This window comes from Pteronotus mesoamericanus, unplaced genomic scaffold (genome assembly GCF_021234165.1).
Source record: "Pteronotus mesoamericanus isolate MK-2021 breed Mesoamerican mustached bat unplaced genomic scaffold, CSHL_Meso_final scaffold_174, whole genome shotgun sequence".
Lineage (NCBI taxonomy): Eukaryota > Metazoa > Chordata > Mammalia > Chiroptera > Mormoopidae > Pteronotus > Pteronotus mesoamericanus.
This window is the reverse complement of record NW_026555309.1, coordinates 38,231,058-38,251,836: the sequence shown is the minus strand read 5'-3', so window position 1 is coordinate 38,251,836 and position 20,779 is coordinate 38,231,058.

Genomic DNA, 20,779 nt, shown 5'->3' with positions numbered 1-20,779 from the left:
GGGAGGGAGAAAGAGAGGGAGAGAAATGTGGATGTGTGAGAGAGACATTGATCAGTTGCCTCTCACAGGCCCCCAACTGGGGACCTGGCCTGCAACCCAGGCATGTGCCCTGACCGGGAATCGAACCGGTGACCCTTTGGTTCAGAGGCCAGCATTCAATCCATTGAACCACACCAACCAGGGCAAAAGCTGACTTCTTAAAAATAATTATCTTAGAGAAAGAAGACATGTTTCCTGACCTTAAAGAGCTCAAAAGCTCATGGGGTGCCAGGCATGATAACCCCCAATTACAGTCAGGAGCAGATTGACAGTGTAGTTTACAAATTGTAGGATTCGGACCCCTCACAAGCATGGACCCCTTCCACAGACCTGGTAATAAGTTCACATGGTCCATATGTGGCTGTGGAAATTTGCAATAGGAAGATATTTTAATCTAAATAAGTTGCATTCAATTTTGTAATTCTAGTTGCCTTTTTTCTTCCTTAAAGAGAAGTCTCCTAAAATTGCACTGGCTTTATGTCCTACGTGTGGATCTTCCCCTGATTCTGTTAAAACATGACACTGTTTGAATGAAGGTATACCCAAAGAATGGGAAAGGAGCCCCTAAGGGTGACTGGGAGAATCTGAGGAAGGCGACATTGCCCTAAGGATAGTCAGGACTTCTCTAGGCAATAAGTCACACCAGAGGGGGAAAAAAATAAGGTGGGAAATGGAGATTTGTTGCGGGCATGTGTGAAGTCCAGAGGTGAGAGAGTGTGCCATGTTTTGGGAAACAGAAATAACATAGCATGGCAAAGGCATGAATGATCCACGAGAAGGTAGGTGGAAAATAAGAAGGGAAGTAGTTGGGGTCAGGTCCTGAAAGGCTCGTTTGGGGTTTGGATTTTGGCTTCCTGGTGATGCGGAGCTGTTCCAGAATATTGAGCACAGAATATTGGTGTGATTATACCTTATCATTGGAAATATCCCTTCAGCAATCCTGGGAACTTCCTGGAAATTTTGTCAACAGAAGAGACACTAGGATGGGGAGAAGAAGACACATTGTTGGTTTCACATGACACATCATGGCTGCGGCAGGTAGAAGGGTCAGGGCAGCTGGACTCCTGATTTCCTCCCAAAGTGTTCAGCTGCCTGGATATCAGGGAGAAAGAGAAGGCAGATGTCTCTTTCCTTTCCTCTCCTTCCTTGGATCTCACCATTTGTGGCCCTTTCCTAGAAAACATTTACATTTTCCCTCAAACCATGGATCTGTCCTTCTCGTAACTGCCTTGTAGTTTAGCTACAAACCACAAAAAAGTATGCAGCATCTCCGCCATTGGGCAGTGCCCTGCTAACAGGGCAATGGGACCCTAAGAAATGAAAAGTTATGAGGAATTAAGTAATAACAATGCTGATAAAATGTGTACTCAAAAAAATCTCAAAGAAAAAGAAAGCTTTAATTTTTTAAGGCTATGTTTTTAAGCCTAGAAATGTCTGAAGTGTGATTTTTCAACTCATCTCAACGGGCGTCCCTGTTTCCAGTGTTGTCACCTCAAAGCTGTTGAGACATGCCGGTCTGTCCTTGTCCCTCTCCCCATCAGTCCTTTAGAATGCCTCAATCCCTCCGCATGTCCAGGAGGGGGGCTCACATCTCTGCCCACGTTATCCCCACTGCGTACTCCTGCAGCAACCGTCAGCTTACAATTCATCTGGGCCCCAGGTCCCTGTCATGTCTCCCACGTTGCTGATTCTTCTGCTTCAGGACAGTGCTTCCTCCTGCCTCCTTTCACCTGGCTCAGGTGTGGCTTCTCCAGGAAGCCTTGGCCTCTGGTCTTGCTCCTCTGTGTTCCCATCCCTTGCCATGCCACCTCTAGTTTCCGAGTAAGGCAGGACGGCAAGGGCTGGCCTTCTCTCAGGGCATTCACGTTGGCCATCCCCGCCGCCTAGGACACCTGTCCTCCTGGCTGCTCTTCACTAGCCCATTCTTCCCCATTCCGTCTTATCCGCAATACCATTTCCTCAGAAAAGATCTTCTTGAATCTCCAGCTTGTACTGTAACCCCCCAATCAATGTCCTCACTCATTAGACTGGCAGCTTCATAAGAGCAAGAAAGACATCTGTCCTCTTGACTAAGTTATTCTTCGGACTTGGTCACTCTAGGGGATCATTATCTGGTGAGTGAAGAGAGTTGCCTTTACCCTTTAACTTACAGTAACCAAGTCAGAGATGGCTTCATTTTCTAAGACAGAAACCAACCACTCAACCAGCTGGTGATACTGAAGCTAGATGCGTGTATTGGACATTTCTCTGAAAAGAGGACTTTGTCCTGTTCAAGACAAATGAGAAACACCAACAGAGAGGGAATATTTCTAGGTGAAAGTTAAAGGACCGGTTTGTCTAATCAGGAGACTATCACTTGTCCCCACCTCCCCGCAAACGACAGCAAGGACCCAGGGTATTTGTTGAGAACCAGTTTATAGTCCTCATTACAGCCCTGGACACATACTATTCTCTAATAGACAGAATTAGGTTAAAGGTCTGGGGTTGGTCAGATGGTTTGTGATCACAGCCCTATATTCAGGAGTTCTGTTCCAAATATAATCAGATTCCAAAGGCCTATGAGGGGTTATTTATTTATGACAATGAGGAACGGGCACCTTCTGAGACAGCTTGTTGGTGCAGCAGCCTGTGTGAGCCTGGATGGGCTGGCTCTGCAATAGAACGATAGGGCTTCTCTGACCCCGGAAAGTCATAGCCTGAGACGCTCGTTTCTGACGCAGCATTTATTTTCTGTTGGTTTAAAACATACTTCTCCTAGGAAACACCTTCTGGCTGCCCCAGAAACGCTGATCCACCCTTGTGCATGCCTGAGGGGATCCGTTCCTCACAGCAGGGGAAAGCCAGCCTGCTCTTCCCATCCCGTCTTGCTCTGTTCTAAGAACTGAAAATTCTTCCTGAAAAGAAAGGAATGGAATATACACAGAACATACTCCCAAGTCAGGGGTCTACTTTCCAAAGCAGAGCATGGAGGAAATGTAGTAAAAATACTTAAGTAAAAGACTTTTTTCCCCCAGCCCCCACTCCAAACCCCTTCCTGCACAAGTTCACGTTTGCTGAGGCCTCTTTTAGTCAGCCTGACTTCCTGGGCTGTTTTCAGAAAGAGACAGGGGAGCTTAACACTTGTTTCCGTGTTGGCTTTTTCAGCAAGGACAGGTAAGAAGGGGCCCATTCACAGGAGCCCTCGGTAAGCCAGAATAGCAGGTGACAGAAGAAATGAAACCCTAGAACCTTTCAGTCCTCCTGATCTTGTTATCTGCCTATCTGATCAGAACGTGACTCCTGATTGATTTTGAGGAAAGTTCCAATACTTCAGGCTATTTGTATCCTTCCCTTTTCTCACAGCGCTCACTCGAGTGTGTCTGGTCATATGGCTTCTGATTTACACTGACTTCCAGTTCCTCTTTCTCAGGCAGAGACTCCCCGTGAGCTCTCGAAGTGATACCTGCCTCTGATGGATGAGTCATTGGAATCCACCTGTTAGCCCTGTTCCATGTGCAAGCCCCAGCATGGGGGGCATTCAAAGAAAAAGGCACAGCCTTTCCTCCATCCTAGGGACAGGTGCATATCTATTTCCAAAAGAGCACAGGGCAAGCCAGTTGCGGGTCCAAGATCAGAGGCATGTGACCTCACCTTTCTAGGACTCAGTTTTCCTGTCATTAGAAGGGAGGAGACTGTTGCTTGTTATTTTACAGGTCTGCCATGGGCATCAGGGAGGTAATAGGTGTGGAGGCATTTTGGAAGATCTCCCTCTCTCTGTGTCCCAGTCTCCTTAGGATTACGCGGTGAGTGAGTAGTGGGAAACAGGCCCTCAGCTCCAGCCTTGTGCCCACTGGAGTGAAGCAGAACACGCTGAAAAACACGGATGCCTTTGCATCATCTGCACAGACTGGAGATGGGCCGAGATGGGGCATCTTCTTTTAAACCTCCCCAGATACTGTTACTGTTCAGACAGGTTCAAGAACCACTAATAAATAAGAGTTGTACATGTTGAGAGAAAGGACTGCTTGTGGATTAGGATGGGTAGAAAAGAAAGGCCTTGAAGGAAAACATATAAGTTTGAGTGGCAGGAAGGACATATTCCAAGGGGAAATGGAGAGAAGGAAAGCCAGGGGAAGGAGCTGGTACATCACCTGATCATGACCTAGTGTCGTGCAAGGACCTGGGAAGCCAGCTCCCCTTCCCAGAAGCCTGAGGGCTCCAAGTGCCCCCCTGGCTGACGACATAATACCTTGCACTTCTTCGTGTCACTGTATTGCCACACTGTTTTCTAAATGTCTGGGGTTTTCTCTCTCCCCTCTGGACCATGAGTTCTTTGTTGACACAAATTGTCCCATTGTCTCTGAATACTCAGTACCTCGCAAGGTAATTGGAACAGATGAAGAGCTTGATACATGGTAGGTGACAACATGACAGGAATTAGGCCTCTGGTAAGAGCATACTTTAGTTTTCGCTTTGCCACTAATTTACTGGGATGTCTATTTCCTTTTTGAGTTTCAAGGGCCTCCTGATGCGAGGTTTGATGGTCCTAGGAATTCAAGTATTTGAGTAGCACTGTGTCTAAAAGGAGGCTGAGGTACTGTAAGGTACCAGATCAAACAATTAGAAGACTTTAATTCAGGTCAGTGCTTCTCAAACTTTAAAGTGCATATTGAGTTATCCCAGGATCCTGTTCAAATCATTTACCTAAATCAGTAGGCCTGGGGGTGTGGCCTGAGATGCTGCATTTCTATAAAGATCCTCGGCAACATCAGGGAGGCCAGCCAGTGGGCCACACTTGCACGGTCAATATCCCAGAGGAGACCCATGCAGCTGGACCCTGAACCACACATGGAGCAGCAGGTCATTAGGCTACGTCTGTATAATGTCAAATTGACCTGCTCGACAATTTTCACCCCAGCCCTGAAATAATGGATTAAAAAAATATATTGGCAAGGGTATTGCCTTAGCTGGCAAATAGGACTCAGGTCAACCAAACATGGTTTCTAATCCTGTCTCTATCACTTCCTAACCATGTGATTTTAGGCAAGTGACTTCGAAACCCTTTGCCTCAGTGTCCTAATTTGTAAAATGGGATAATATGAATGATCTCCAGGAGGAAGACTCATAGGATAGGAAAACTCACTGTGATGATGGGAGGTAAGGCAATTAGTGTATAGGAGGGGCTTCGCGCTTGCTAGTTCTCTTCACATGATTCAGCAACACAGGAAGGAAAGAAGTTTCAGGAATTATAGATTTCTTCTCTTCACATGGAGAAAGGAGAGTTAGGCTTTATAGGCAGCGTGGTACCTTTCACTTCCTTTCTCTTAGGGGCATGAAACCCCCAGGTGTGCCTGAGCCCAGAAGCCGTGGGAGGAAAGGAGAGTAGAAATGAAAACCTCTCAGCGGGACCTGACACATTCTCCTCAGGGGAAAGGCAGCCAAGCCATGAGGCTCTGAAGGGAAAAAGCTGAGGCCAGCTTGTGGGAACTGTGAAGTGAAAGAGAAAGAAAAGAGAAAGACACAGGCTGCCCCTGCTGCTTAGCACCTTACAGCGCAAATCTTCTCCCTCCAACTCTCTGCTTTCAACACTGAACCCTGAGTCCTGCTGGACCCATTTTCTTTATAGGGTTAGGATGAAGGGATCAGGCCAACTTCATATCCTGGACTCTTGGGGGAGTGGTCAGATGTGAACACAGGTGTTATTACCTAGATTGATCTTTACCAGTCCCTTGTAGGAATCTTCATAATCATTTCTCAGGCTCCTATGTAACAAGCTCCAAAGGTGTCAGGGTAGGGGGTTGATTTTTAGTGACTTTTCATCAGAGTACATGTGATCAGCACTACTTCTACTACATGCCACCCCTGGTTTAAGGGGACAGGACAGGGATTACACATTTCGGTGGGGAGAGTGACATGTGCATACAGGGAGGGAAGGAATAGATGGTGTCATTTTGGAGACTATTTACCACAATATCTTCTAGCCAATTTGCTAGAGAACAGGAATCTGAAACACAGCACCCTGCTGCTGAACACTGTCTGTCTTTGTACCAAATGAAACAGCATAAAATGTCCTTTCGGACCAGATGAGCATTTGAGACCACTGACAGCTGTCTTACAGGGATTAGAGAATTTATGGGATTCCTTCCTCTCTGATATTGCTGGACAGGTGGGTAACTGACCAACTCTAACTGAGGAAACCCAGACAAATACTCCATATTCACTCTGTGCTCCGCAAGAGCCTAAGGGAACTTGTGGGAGGGAGTGCATTCAAATGGAAAGAACTTGGCTTTGAGCCTAAAAGAAAGGGTTTGGATGCCTAGCGCTGTCTGGTGAGAACTCAGGTGGGTTGATTTTCTGAGCCTCAGTTTTAACTTCAGAAAAACACACAGGATATCTTCTCTGTCTTTTTGTGAAAACTCAAGGTGATGATATAAGCAAGTGCTGACTGAACTGTTTCACCAGTGTTGTGCCTGTTGTACTAAGTAACATTTTTCTTTGTTTAAAGACCTAATTTTGTAGAGGTGTTTAAAGTCACAGGGAAAAAAAAATAAAACACTTTGTCAAACACAGGAAAAGGAGAGGAGGGGGTGTCGAGAAGCTAAGTGTGTATTTAATGAGTAAGGACATAGCATTTAACATGTAGAGGTTCATCTGTTGAGTGAGTCACCCAAAGAATTTCCCTGATATTGATAAGCCTTGCGAGTGGCATTAGTTCACTTTCCACAACAGTGACTCTGTCTCCTTTGGAACAGTCACAGCTGCTGGGAAGTTTATGGAGAGGATCTTGAGAAAGCTTCAGTGTTCTATGCCAGGTGGGCTGTAGAGGCAGAATCTAAGGAAACCAGTGGAGAGAAGAAAGGTAGAATGGATTGCAAAACATCGGCAGGATACACAGAATTTCACACCCACAGTATCTCTTGTGGTAAAGGGGAAATCCCCAAATCCATAGCTACCCAGATACACCAGTGCGCCTGTGATGGATTGGAACAAGACTGTGGAGAACAATGACGCCTTATTCCACAACGCACCCTCTGATCCATCTTAGAACTCCAGTGTCCAAGCTTCTGTCCACGGTGATGCTATTTTACTTGTTTTTCAAACCCAGAGCTCAGTAGTTAACAGAAAAGAAGAATCCCAATGGCTTGATCTCTAAGGGCTCCTAATGGAAATCAGGTGGCCTTTTTCTATTTCTAAGATTTTATTCTTGGGACTAAGCTACAGAAAATTTATGGGGCAGGAAGGAAGAGAACTAAAACAGGCTAATGTGTACTGCATGGTGGCTGCTTCGCGGGGTACTTCACAATCTTTTTCTCAGTGTATATTTTTATAACAACTCTGCAGTGTAGACATTATTTGTCCTACTTTATGGATGAGTAAATTGAGGTGTAGACAGTGGGTCAATTATTAAAGAAGAATTCAAAGTCCAAAGCTTTCAGTCAGAACCTTATTATGTAGCAGTAAGATCAGCAAGGAAAAAGACACAGTAGGGTGATGGCCAGAGGGAAGGGGAGTGGGAGGAGGAGGTAGAGGGCAAAGAGGGGGATAAGTGGGGATGGAAAGAGACTTTACTTTGGGTGACAGGTGTGTGGTGCGGTATAGAGATGATGTTTTGTTGAGTTGCACACTTGAAGCCTACATGTTTTTGTTAACCAATTGTCACCCCAATAATTTCAGTAAAAATATAAAATAAAATAAAATAAATTCCCTCCAAAAGCTAGTTCTTTGAAAAGACCAATGAATGGAATAAACTTTGGAGAGTCTGCTGAAGGGAAAAAGAGGGTTCATTTCACTTGCTCCAGGGCACAGCGTGCAAAACCTGTAATTGACAACCTGTATCCAGAGACCTATCTAATCCAAAGGATCGAGAAAATTTGGGCATCACTAAACTGACTCAAAGATAGTGAACAAAGGTTTTCCAACATTTCCAAGATACATGGACTATAAGAAATTTAAATGATCTGCTTTCTTATCCCATTGCTTTGTATGTTCAAAAGCAATTAATGCTTGATTAATATTGAGGATTCTTTTCTGAGCTACGGCTGGTACCCACTGATTTTTCCCATTGTCAGAACATACCTGCAATTTTTCCATCAATCTGAGAGAAAGATATGGGAAACTGAAACTAAGAAGCAAAATGACCAGCCTAAGAGGAGAAGCTTGGACTTTCAAGTCCAGAATTGGACTTTAGGGACTTTACTAAACTTGGCTTATGTATCAGATACAGTTCCACACGGGTTATATAGGAGGTGGGTTTTGTTACCCCTATTTTGCCAATGACAACCCTCAGGCTCAGAGACATTCAGCAACCTGCCCAAAGCCACACAGCCAGTAAGAAGCAGGATTTGAGCCGAGGCCACCTAACACTGGAGCCCAAGCTCACAAACACTACATTGAACCGTTTCCTTCAGAGTTGTCCAACCCCTGGCTCACGGCCCACATGCAGTCCAGAATGACTATGAATGCAGCCCCGCACAAAATTGTAAATTTACTTAAAACATTATGAGATTTTTGTTTGTTTGTTTGTTTTCATTAGTGTTTGTATATTGAATGTGTGGCCCAACAACTCGTGATGAGCCCTCACATTTCCTTCTGGCCCTGGATCTGTGATAGGGCCATGAAGCACTGATTAGGTTAGGAGGGGTGCACACATACCCCCCTTCCTCAGCTGCACTGTTCTTCCCTTCAGCTGATATTTCCCCCATTGTATAAATGGAATGTTAGACAAATGTTTCCGCCATGAGTTTCCTTTCAAAGGATGAATAAAAGAATGAGGTGTTTTGTTTTCCTTTGTTCCCTGGTAGCACCTATGTTAAGAATTTGTGCTTAAAATATGACTCACAATTTCTTGGAGCAAAGCACAAGGAAGTGAAACGATCTCACACTTCTGTGAGGCATAGGCTTGATCTTGTGTGGGAAAGAATCAATGGGAGCCACTTTGGTGAAGCTTCATTCAAAAAAGCAACCACCCCCTCTCTCCTACCCCTTCCCCAACAGCTCCCAACATGACTGTTGTGTTCAAGTAGCCCCATGTGCTTTCTTGAATGATTGTCAAATATTCTAGGCAAGTGATATCTAGTTCCTTTTTATGTGGGTGTGTGCCGAATTGTTTGGGTTTATAATGACTAACTGAATCATTGGTTTGTTGTTCGATAGGCAGCTGGGATTTGGGAATAGTTCTTTACAGAACAAAGGCAGGAGGGAGGTAGTTTAAATACAGTGCAGGGTAAATAAGCTTGAAAAGTATCTAATTTTATGAACTTAAGTACAATAAGCTTCCAACTAAACCCAGCAGGTTTTAATTTCTCTGGCCTGTGTATGTTATGGGCAGGACATATCCTGTCAGGAGAGTGAGACCCAATACTCAGTGCACAGAAAGACATCCTCACAACCTGCTTTCTAGAAAGTGACTATATGGGCAACCTCCACTTCTCCACCCCTCCAGCCCCCCAGTAATTTGATTGCCTGGAATGTTCTCATTATAATTCATTGACTCAAGGGAGTTGTATGAATGTCAGTGAGTCAGCTTGCTGGCTACTGGGGATCTGCAAGCAGGCTGCCTGGGTGCACAGGATGTTTTCTTTGGAAGAAACCCTCTTCCTTGAATTTCTTTTCTTTGCATGAGACAATGAGGAGTGGGAAGTCACCTTGGGTGCAACTGTTTATCTCTCTTCTTTTATATTCGTTGCTCAATTCCTTCAAAAACATAAGTCCTGGGGCAAAGATGCATTTGGGCAGTCAGCTACAAGGACTCTCCAGCGGCCACCTTTTCTGTTGGTTGGCAAAATCTTCCCATAGCCTTTGCTTGTCTCTCCATCTTAAAGTCTGTCAGAGAACGTCTACTGTTTCCTCCTGCAAAGTGTGGCATACACTGAAAGTCAGGGTTGTCACCAAGCTTTTCCTTCATTATCAAAGTGGTATCTCTTCTGGATTATTAAGCACTTCTCCCTCTACTGCAGGCGTGACAGTGCTGTCACCTGTATCGCCACAACTGCTAGCACTGCCACAACCACCATTACCAACCCCCGCCCCCCGCTCACCCCTGCCATCAGCATCAGCACCCCTACCATCTGTTACACCGTCACCAGAACCTGCCATCCCAGCTGCACCAGCACCACATCCACCAACACTAATAGTGGCTCCATCATCACTACCTTCATTTAATTCAGCAGTTACTTAGGGAGAATTACTGACTTAGTTACATACTGAGAATAGACTGGCACACAATTAGGCCCTGGAAATAGCAAGGAGAATGTGCCATGAAGCCTGTCCTGGACAGCAATAGTCTATTAGAGGAAATTAGACCTAAGTATATAAATAACAGTAATACAAGATATGGGGAAATACATGTTGTAGGAGAGATATATATAAGATGCTGAGTTTGCTTAAAGAGTAGGGTAGAGATTTTTAGTAGTTCAGAAGGATCAGCTTACATGTTACTTTTTTTTTCTGAGAAGCTGGAAGCTACGAATAATTTCAGCTCCAAGTAACACAATAGCCAAACTAGAATAATTAAGATATAATTATTGCACATGGCAAGATGTGTAGTTCTGGCTCAGTGGCTCAAGAATATCAGGGCTCTAGGCCACCACTTATGTAATTCACCTTCCTTTTTGTTCATGGCTGCTCTCCTGTGGCAACTGAATTCAAAGTTAGCAAATAAGGGAAGGCCAGAGTGGAGTGAGGTCTCCGTTTTTATGCTTATCTACTCTAACAAGGTAGGATAAGCAGTGGGGCTGCTCATCTACTCTAACAAGGTAGGAAAAATATTTCCCGTGAGACTCTAGCAAAGGCCCTTGAATGTCTTTTTGGCTAGAATTGAGTGGTATGGGTACCCCTAGCTGCATGGGAGGCCTGGACTGATGATCTATTGCTTCTAGGCTTCTAGTCTCACTAGTTAAGGCAGGAAGGGAAAAGGAAGGGATGGATTGACATTGCTAATTGTTATGAAGACAAACTGTACGCTACAAAAGAGAAATCTGTACTTCTGTTCAAGGAAGCCTTCTGTGATCCTCTAGAAGGTTCTGGTGTTATTCTTGTAACCCCTTGTGCCATCGGTTGAATTTTTTTTTTGATATTTCACACCCAAATAATGACAAAAATTATGATAAAATTTTCTCAGTTATTTAATTTCTGTCTACCTATTAGATTTTAAGATCTAGGAGAATAAGATTAAAGTCTATCTTGTTCATCCTGGTATCTTCAACATCTAGCACAGGGCTTGACCTATAGTAGAGTCAACATTTGTTAAATGAATACATATAAGAAGAAATGAATGAAACATGGTTTTGAGATCTGTTGAGGATCAATTGAATAGAAGCAGATTTCAGCCATGGTAAATGTTGAGATGGATATATATTTATGTATGTGTATATACATATATATATATATGTATGTATTAAATTCTGGTCTGTTATTTCTATAATAATATTTAAAGAATGCTTACAGCCTTTTTGTTCTGTACTCATTTTTTATACTCAAAATTGCTCTTGTGCTCCCCATGTTCTATTTCTATAATGTTGCACTTAAAATGGTGGGGAATGAAAAAGCTGAAATGGTTCAAGGTTAATTTTCTAAATAAGGGTATGAAAAACCTCAAATAACTTATGACATTATTTGTAAGTGAGAGTCTCAACCTTGATGACCTCCCTCCTCATTTAAAAAGCCAATGGCAGAGAAAGCCAGTTCATATCAGTCTTTCCTCCCTCCATCTATCCAGCGATCCAACACACAAGTTGGGGGCCCTCTACGTGCCATGAACTGTGCTAGGCACGAGGGCTGCAGATCAATAGTCTCTGCACTTGAGGGACTCATCGTTGACTTCCACAATCACCCTGTGAGATGGGCTGGCATATGATTGAACACTCACTTTATTGGTAAGGAAATGGAAACACAGAGTTTAATGACTTCACCTGACATCACCCAAGTGGTTAGCTGCAGGGTGAAGCATTTTATCTTGCTTCCTTAATCACAGAAAGCATTACGTATGGGCTATATTTTTTCAAACTCTCTTTCTCAGCGGGGCAACAATTAGAGTTTATCTATTGCTAATGCTTACCATTTTGGGATTCTTTAATTAGAGTATTTTAAATTAGTGTTATTTTAATTTTCCTTATCTCCTGAGACATTTTGAAGGATGAATGGCAAATGAAATACGGCACACAAAAGCACTTTGTAACCTATAAACCATGATACAGATGTGAGTTACGTATCGTTTTATAGTTGAGGATATTACTTCATGTATGAGTACTGTTTCCTTCTTAGGGATCTCTTTGGAGAAATTGAGTGTCAAATAGACTTGTGGATGGATGCTTTAAAGACATTTTATGTATCCTTTAAAAATGAGACTTCTGAAACTGACCCATAATAGGTGCTTAATAAATATTTGTTATGAATGAGTAAGTAAGATAGAATATGCAAGAGACATGAATACCATGTGCGTGTTCCATTTAGCGTGGCTACTCACTGTGAAAGAGGGCCGATTTGGGAGCACATCGTCACCCTAGGGCAAGAAGTGTAAGTTAGTATGTCTATTTTTTTGAGTCTCCCATTGGATTATAAAAGCTAAAGAAGAAGAGCTCCATCCTATTTCATGTATGTATCCTTTAGTGCTAGGAATAGGGTGGGCCAAGATAGTCGGCAAATAAATCAGTATAAATGATATCTTAATGCACTACAATAAAAAGTCAAAATTAGTACAAATTCTATGGTGAATCTAACATCAAAGTTTTAAATAAAGTTGGATCAGTAAACTGAAATTAATAAAAAATTATTTGGAGAATCCAAGATGGTGACAGAGTAGGTAGAAGCTACAATAACCTTAAGATCATCACTTGGTCAAGGGAAATTGCCCGCATGGTTATTCCCCAGTTAAAAGTGAGATAAGCAAGAAATAGATTTTGAAATGTTGTTGATGAGTTTGCTTCCAATAAAACCAGGAAAGTAAAATAATAATAAATTCAGTTTGGGATATAAATACAATATTCTAATTTAATGTAAGTTTTCATACTCTTACATTTTGATTTTTAATCATTTTAGTGTTCCAGAAAAAAATTAGCCATTAAAAATTTATATTAACATTCCTTTTGCCTCAGGCTTCAACATGGTTTGGCCTGGCTCTGATCTTGCTAGCTCCTGGCTCAGGTCCTAGTACACAGAAGGTGTTCAGTACATGTTTGTGGAAGGAACTGCGAGCTCAATGAGCTCAGAGCACTCATGTACCTGTCTTTTGAATCCCTTCTTTTCAGGGCCTAGTAGAGTGAATACCAAGACAGATTCAAAAAATGTTAGTTGAATGGTGAATAAAAAAATTGGATGATCCCAACTTGATTCAAAATCCAATTCATATCTTGCTACTTATTTTAGTATATTGAGATTCAGAGGTGGTTTCAGAAGTCAGATCTAAAGTGTTAGCTTGTGACCTACCTCCTTGACGTGGGCCATTATGACCCCTCCTCTGCACTGGACATACTGCAAGGGCACCATGCAGTCCCAAAGAGACCAATGAGAAGACTCAGCAAGCAGGGAATCGTACTCATAAACCTGTGTGTCTGCTGCTTGCTAAATACCTACTAAATCAAGGGCTTTCAAACATTTCTGACCATGATCTTTAAAATATACTTGATATATCATGATCCAGTGCACAGGTGTGCATGCACGCTTATGTATATGTGCTTTTATACTTGATTAAAAGTTTCATTAAATATTTAGTTGAATTATATGAGATACATTGTTTATTTCAATTTTATTCTATGCATTTAAATTTTATTCTTTAAAAAATGCATTTGTGATGACCTCAAAGTGGTTTTGTGAACTACTGAAAAACACAGTACTAGACTCTAAGATTTGGGGAGGCAGGTGTTTTTTGTCTCTCTGCCATTGCACCCAACATGTCCCCTGGTGCAGGGAAGGTATCTTATAAGCCATACAGGCTGTAGGCTTTGATGCCAAGTGCATATGCGTTAGAGCCATACAATTGGGTTTGAGTCCCAGCTTTGTCACTAACAATTCTATGATCATGGACAAGTGATTTCTCTGCTATGAGCCTTATTCTCTTCATTTGTAATAAGAATGATGACAACAGCAATAATAGCTAACATTTGTTGAAGACTTACAATGCACCAGGCTGTATGTAATGGGATAATGATTGCAATGTGACACAGGTATTGTAGGGACCAAATGGGCTCAATGTCTAAAGCACCTGCCGCATACAAGAAACGTAATCATCCCAGAGTCTGTTTTCTTCTTTGTGGATCCTCTGAACCAGGACTCCTTACAGGGAATTAGAAGTGTGATGTTTGCTCCTCTGGGTATTTGGCACACTTGGAGCTGGGAGGAGTCCAGCACTTTGAAGAGCTCTGTGAGAGCACACTGCCTGCCTCATTCTCAAAGGCCCATCTTCCAGTCTTCCTCCTGGCCCATTTGCAACACTTTGGTCAGCTTAGTGGCAGTTGGATCCAGCTGGCCCTTATCCACCTTCCAGCCTTTCTGGGAAGGACAGTGGCAGCATTGTTGAAGTCTGAGGCCCGCAAGACACAGAGCTCATGTCCTCAGGCTACCTATGGCATTTCTTTCCCAGGACATTTGATGTCCTCCTCATTGGTCTCACTGATGTGTGGGACCAGAGAGAAGAGAGGGCTGGGCAAAGTGCCACTGGGGATAGGTAGATGCAAACCACTGGGGATAGGTAGGTTATGTGGATCAGTCTGTTTTGATCAGGTTTTTCTGTAAAGAGATGTGTGTGTTTTCTTGAAATGAGATTTTCAACCTTCCCAGCATCACTGGCCCACACCACTCATATTGACTTAGAGTGTCTCAGCCTTGGCATCTGAGAAGTCATTTCTTGATCAGAAAAGAAGATGACAGTAATATCAGTTTTAGAGCAATTCTTTCTAGATGTGTCTGCCACTCTATAATTAGACATTACTATCATTAATTGAAAGTATACTATCTTCCATTTGCTTGATATAAGCTATTTCAACCTGCATAAGAATTCCTTAAACAGTGAGCTATCATGCCCAGTATGCAGAATTAAAAACTGATATTAACAGGAGTTAAGTAATTTCCTTCATCTCATCTAGCTCATGATGGCAGAGTTTCAATCAGACCTTAACTCTGTCTGATTCTGAAGCCAAGTTTTTGTGCTTTCCACATCACCTGTTCAAAAACCATGTTCTCACTGATAATCATAATTCATATTATGTTTATTGAACATGTACTATATGCTTGGCTTTGCTGTGAGCACTTCACATGTATTGCTGATAACATTCCTTACAACAGCTCTTGAGAAAGGAATTATGATCCCATTTTCTGGATGAAGACTCTGAAGACCAGTTACACTTAAGATCAAATGCTCTATGATCTTAATATAGGTCATATGCTATGTGCTGCGATAGGATGGATCTGGGATTTGAATCCAGGAAATCTGTGCCCTTGACCTCTCACTGGTGCTGCTTCATAACTATCTTTCTTTTGGATCTCACATGACCTATGTAGTAGAGCAAATATTATCACCACTTTACAAGTGAGGGCACTGAAGGAATTAATTTGCCCAATAGTACAGAGCTGTTAAATGGAAGGAGGACTCGATTCTGGGTCTTCTGGCTGCTGGCTGAGTGCTTGCTCTATTAGTGAGGATGTCACTGTCCATGCCATCAAGGTGAGGTATGCATGGTGCTCCTTACCTGCCCTGTGCTTGGTGCCTGACAGGGCTCAGCAGGTGTATGGTAGCATCCATGAACTTCAGGACTTGGGTGGGTCATAGAGCTTGGGCTCAGGTGGAAGATTCCTTTCCTGCTAATATACTTTTCTGTCCCTCTCACCAGCCTGGTACAACCTGACTCTTGCATGTGCCTGGTCCATCCTTTTGCCTCCTTGCTGCCCATGATTGCTCTTTGGGAACATCCTGCATTTAGGACATCTCTCTAGTGTCACAATGACCTGCATTCTGACTTTTCTGGCTTACTGGAAACCTGTCTCTACTACTGGCCATAGTCTAGTAAACCTCAATTGGCACATTTAAAAATTCCCACCCTCTACTGCCTACCCATAATGCATGAAGCACATAAGTGAGTGCTTAGCTATATCATCTCTTCTGAAGTTCTCTAATCTGTTTATTAATGATGTTGTTTTCCCAACTAAATTGTCCTTGAGAGAAGGTATGATTTATCTACTTATTATGGCTCCTCCAAAGGTAACAGCATAAGGCTTGCTTCAGTATACATAGGAATAGAGGCAAGACAAGAGTCAGGAGGTAAATAGACATTATTACATGTCCCCCATAAGCTAGGCATTTTCATATTGACCACCTCACTTAATTCTAACATCTCCTTGAGAGAGGAACAATTATGATTATTCTCATGTTTAGAAAGGAGAAAAGTAAATCCTAGGGCAACAAAGTCAGAAATGCCTTCCTCATGAAACTACTGTTTCTATGAGTTCAACATGATATATGCATATATTTGTACATACATGGGTGTGTTTCACATAAACACTTTTTTCTTAAATTTTTACTGGTATAATTTTTTTACCCCATAGTCTATGTAAAGCTCAGACAATTTTTTGTGTGACTATATTGTACATACTTGATCATAGAATGACCATATTTCCCATATAAGCAACAGTCCAAATATCAGATAATTTCATTCTTTTCAAATACATATACTGAAATGTGATGAATTTATATTGCACTATAAAACATTAATCTAAAAAATTATAAATTAAGAGGCTCCCCTGTTGAACTGTTTATTGTTTTGGACTTGGAAAATAAGGTCCATATATCAATGTTCACATACATGTATATATTAAATGCTATGATTCTATCAAGTTCATATATAATCAATCAATATTTGCCAAACCTGTCAGTTTCAATTGCCATCACATGGCATTAATTGAGTGTACTAATTGTTGAGAAGTGACAAGATGTAAAATGTGTTCCATGTTTCCAAAATAAGTAGAGAGTTGCTCCCTCTAGCTTAGTATATGGTTCGCCCACCACTTGTTCCTCTAACTTTTTTCTAATATAAAGGAGCAAGCCAGACATGTAAAGACTTGGCCCCATGCACACTTTCTCTTTTCTGCAATTCTGCATTTCATGTGAGTCCTGTTCACTCAATCCAGGACCTCCCTCTGCAAATATTTTCCCCAGTTGAATCTCAGATAACCTCATTGCTGACTCAGGTTTCTAGATACAAACATATATTGAAAATGCACCTCCTGTTCCAAGAATTCTATGCCTCATATTCAAACCAATAAGTAAATAATAGGTATTTAGAATCAAAGTGTCTTAAATTAAAAATTGAATTCTCATTGATTTTCTATTTCTGATCATTAAAATTAAAAGGCATATCCACTGTATTAGCCAGAATCTACCTCCAAATGCGAATCTTTGCTGAGCATCTATTAGGTGCCAAGCACTGTGTTCTAAATGGTGCAGTTAAAATTTACACAATACTTAAAGGAATGCGTGCCGTCTGGGTGCATTGTGCCACGCTGCCTGCTGTGAGGTATTAGAGAAGAGTAGGGAAAATACTCCTTCATCTCAAGGCAACATTCAATTAGTTACTTGGAGGAGAAAAGATTTGATACAGACTAAGAAGCTCTCATGGTCATCGCCAATTAAAATTGATCCTGGAAAATTCTTTGGAAAGGGAGCCTTACATTGTATCTCCATGGACAGAAGTTTGGACAGGAGACAAAAGATAAGATGAGTGTTGGCCGTGTGAAAGAGAACGACCGATGGGAACCGCAGGCCTGTGGGAAGTGTTGGGGCAGCAGGGGGTGGGGGTGGGGGGGCTCCTACGGAATTTGCAACACCAGGACCTCTTTAGACCAGGATGAGGAAATCGAAATAGTACAGGCTTTGGAAACAACCCAGTTTAAATCCTGGCTCTGTTACTCCACACCTAGTAACTGAACATAAGGAAATTATTTGACTTCTTTAAACCTCAAATACCCAATCTGTAAAATGGAGATAATATTATCTATACCACAGAATTACTCTAAGAGATTAAGTGAGACAACCTGTTACAAATTGATATGCCAGTTTGGCTGCTCACAACTGGGAAATGACTTTGGTAGAGAATTGGCCTAGGACAATTATAGGTAGGTGGGGGCCATGAATCTGTTCCCCAACAGTCTTTCTTGGGAAAGAAATGTTTTGATGAAAGCAAGCCTCAGGAAGAATTCTGCCCCTTGGATGAATAGTTATTTTCAACTAGGCCCCAAGCAATCACACAGCCTGTTCCTGGATAGGTCCCTTAAAATATGAATGAGTTTCACTATTGTATAGTTTCCTAATCTCTGTTTCCAGTACTAGAATGTCAATGTCAGGCACATAGTAAGTGCTCACTACATATTAGGTAAAATGAATGAGAAAATTAGTGAATGAATGAATTTATCAGCCTCAGGGGACAGAATAAAGTTAACATAATACATTTATATACATATATATACTGATATATACTAAATTACTGATAGTGTAGCCTATAAAGCACCTGCCATATTTGTGTGTGTGTGTACTTGTCTTCTCCGTCCTACTCATGCAAACTCACTGAGCATCTCATTCTTCTCCACAACTCCTAACACAGAGTTTAAACAAATTAGATGCCAGTTACAGTACATTAGGTTAAATAGACTATTTATGCATTCACTTCCCTCATCGGTAAACTGGGAATAATTCCCATTCTGTCTACTACGTTGGTCTGTTGTGACATTGGGAATATAACAAAAATGACAAAAATATGTAAACTGCTGTAACATAAGACTATATTTTCCAAATATGAGCCATGAAATGTCTACATCGAAATCCTTTGGATTGTTTTGAAAATGTTGAGTCCTGGGGCCCAGCTCTAGAAAGGCTAATTCATAGCATGCCAAGGGAGCCTGGGAATGTGCATTTTAGTGAAACCCACAGGTGATTCTTTTCCCTTTTTAGTTTTTTAAATATATATGCACACATATATATGTGTGTGTGTGTTTATTTACCCTTCGGTGTCTCCTACATACACAACTTTCCAACACTGCACTAAGGGAAGAGAAGGGAGGTGGCGGTGATGGACATGATGATGATAATGACAAGTAGAACCCAAATAATAGCTGGACCAGGAGCCCCATGAAGGAAGAGAAGGGCATTGACTTTTTGCTCACTGTTGTAGCCCTGACACCTGGTGCAGCGACTGTCCTGTAACTGGTGCTCAGTACACGGCTGTTGAACAAATGATGTTGATGGTAGAGGGGCTGCCTTTTGAACTCTCTGTGACACCCAACACAGCAGAGGAGACACTTGCTCCTCAAGACAAGATGCAGGACTTGCATGTGAGGTTCTCCGCGTGTCTTGCCAAAAAGAAGAGAAATTCCTCCTTGCACTTTCTTCCCCTCCCATTTAAACACTGTCTGCAAGCTGGGAGAGGGTGTATAGACAGAGGGATTGTGTTTGCACACCCCATTCTGGCTTGATAACGGCCACATTTCCTGCCATATGAAAACCGTCAGACTCTCTGTAGTCAAAGTTCTCTTTGTCTCCAGAATATGATTCATGAACCTTACCCTGAGCTGAGGAGGGTGCCCAGGGGTGTCTCCCTATATTATACTTCGCCTCTCTCCTTCTAATCTTTTTCCACAGAAAAGACAATAAGGAGTCCCTTGGAAAATATACATAAAGCTAATGGCTTGAAGAGATAGCTGATTACCTAAAGGCAGGCTTGATTTTTTTTCCATTACCTCATAAAGGAAGCAGGCAAACCAGGTTACAGTTTACAAAAAGAAAGGAAAAAGAAAAAGAAAGGAAATAGCTATGAAAGTGTTAATTATTACAAAGACATTTCAGCCCCCCTCTCCAAGCACTCTTACATAGACATAGAAGTTGCTGTCTGTCAACTTTCAGTCTGTAGCAGCTGGAAGGATCCTTGGGGTTGGCTCTAGGAAAAGGTTCTAACTCACCACCCAAAGGAGAGACCTGTGAAGCCACCTGCTCTTTTGCATTAAGCCTCCTCAGCAGACAAGATTGGACTAGAGGGCAGAGAGGCGATTGGGAACAAAGGTGACATATTCTGGGCCCTGGAGGTAGAATGGACCACTTGATTGCTATCACCATTTGCCAACCTCACTGCTTTCCTGTTAGTTCAGATGTCAGCTGCTTCTCATGTCTCTATCTAAACAAACTGGGAAGTCAATATACTTCAAATGGGAGGAGAAAGCACACAGAACACGGCTGAGTTTGAAGCCCTCATTGTTTGTGTGTCTGTAACTGGCCAGGCATCCTCTGGGGGTTGTTAGCCCTGCCTTGCCCCTGAGAGAGCTGGGTAAGCTTGGCTCTCCTCTCAGCCTCATGATCTATGGAAATTCACAGTCTTTCCTTGAGGAAGGGACTTACTCTTTTATGGTCCCCGCCACCTGAAACTTCTTTTTGTTTTGCCTTAAGTCGAAGTGGTTCCAGGAAATACCATTTGTGCATTTCCATAAAAATACATTCACACTAAGTAATATGTAAATTCAGAACTCTTTCCTGAAGATTTGGACATTCCAGTGAAATTCACGTTGCTAAACTTGCTACCTTTTGTCTTTCCATGACTTCCTCTTCTCTGTCCCCATCACTCTCTGCTGCTCCTTCCTTTTTCCCAAGATTGGGCCTGATGGCATAAATATTCTCCTTCTATAGGGTGAGGAAGGAGCTTAGCTACGCACAGACATAAACACTAGTGATTAGACAGCGTGATGTGATAAATGCTATGGAAGAGGTAAGAGCAGGGGCTTTGGGAGCCCAGAG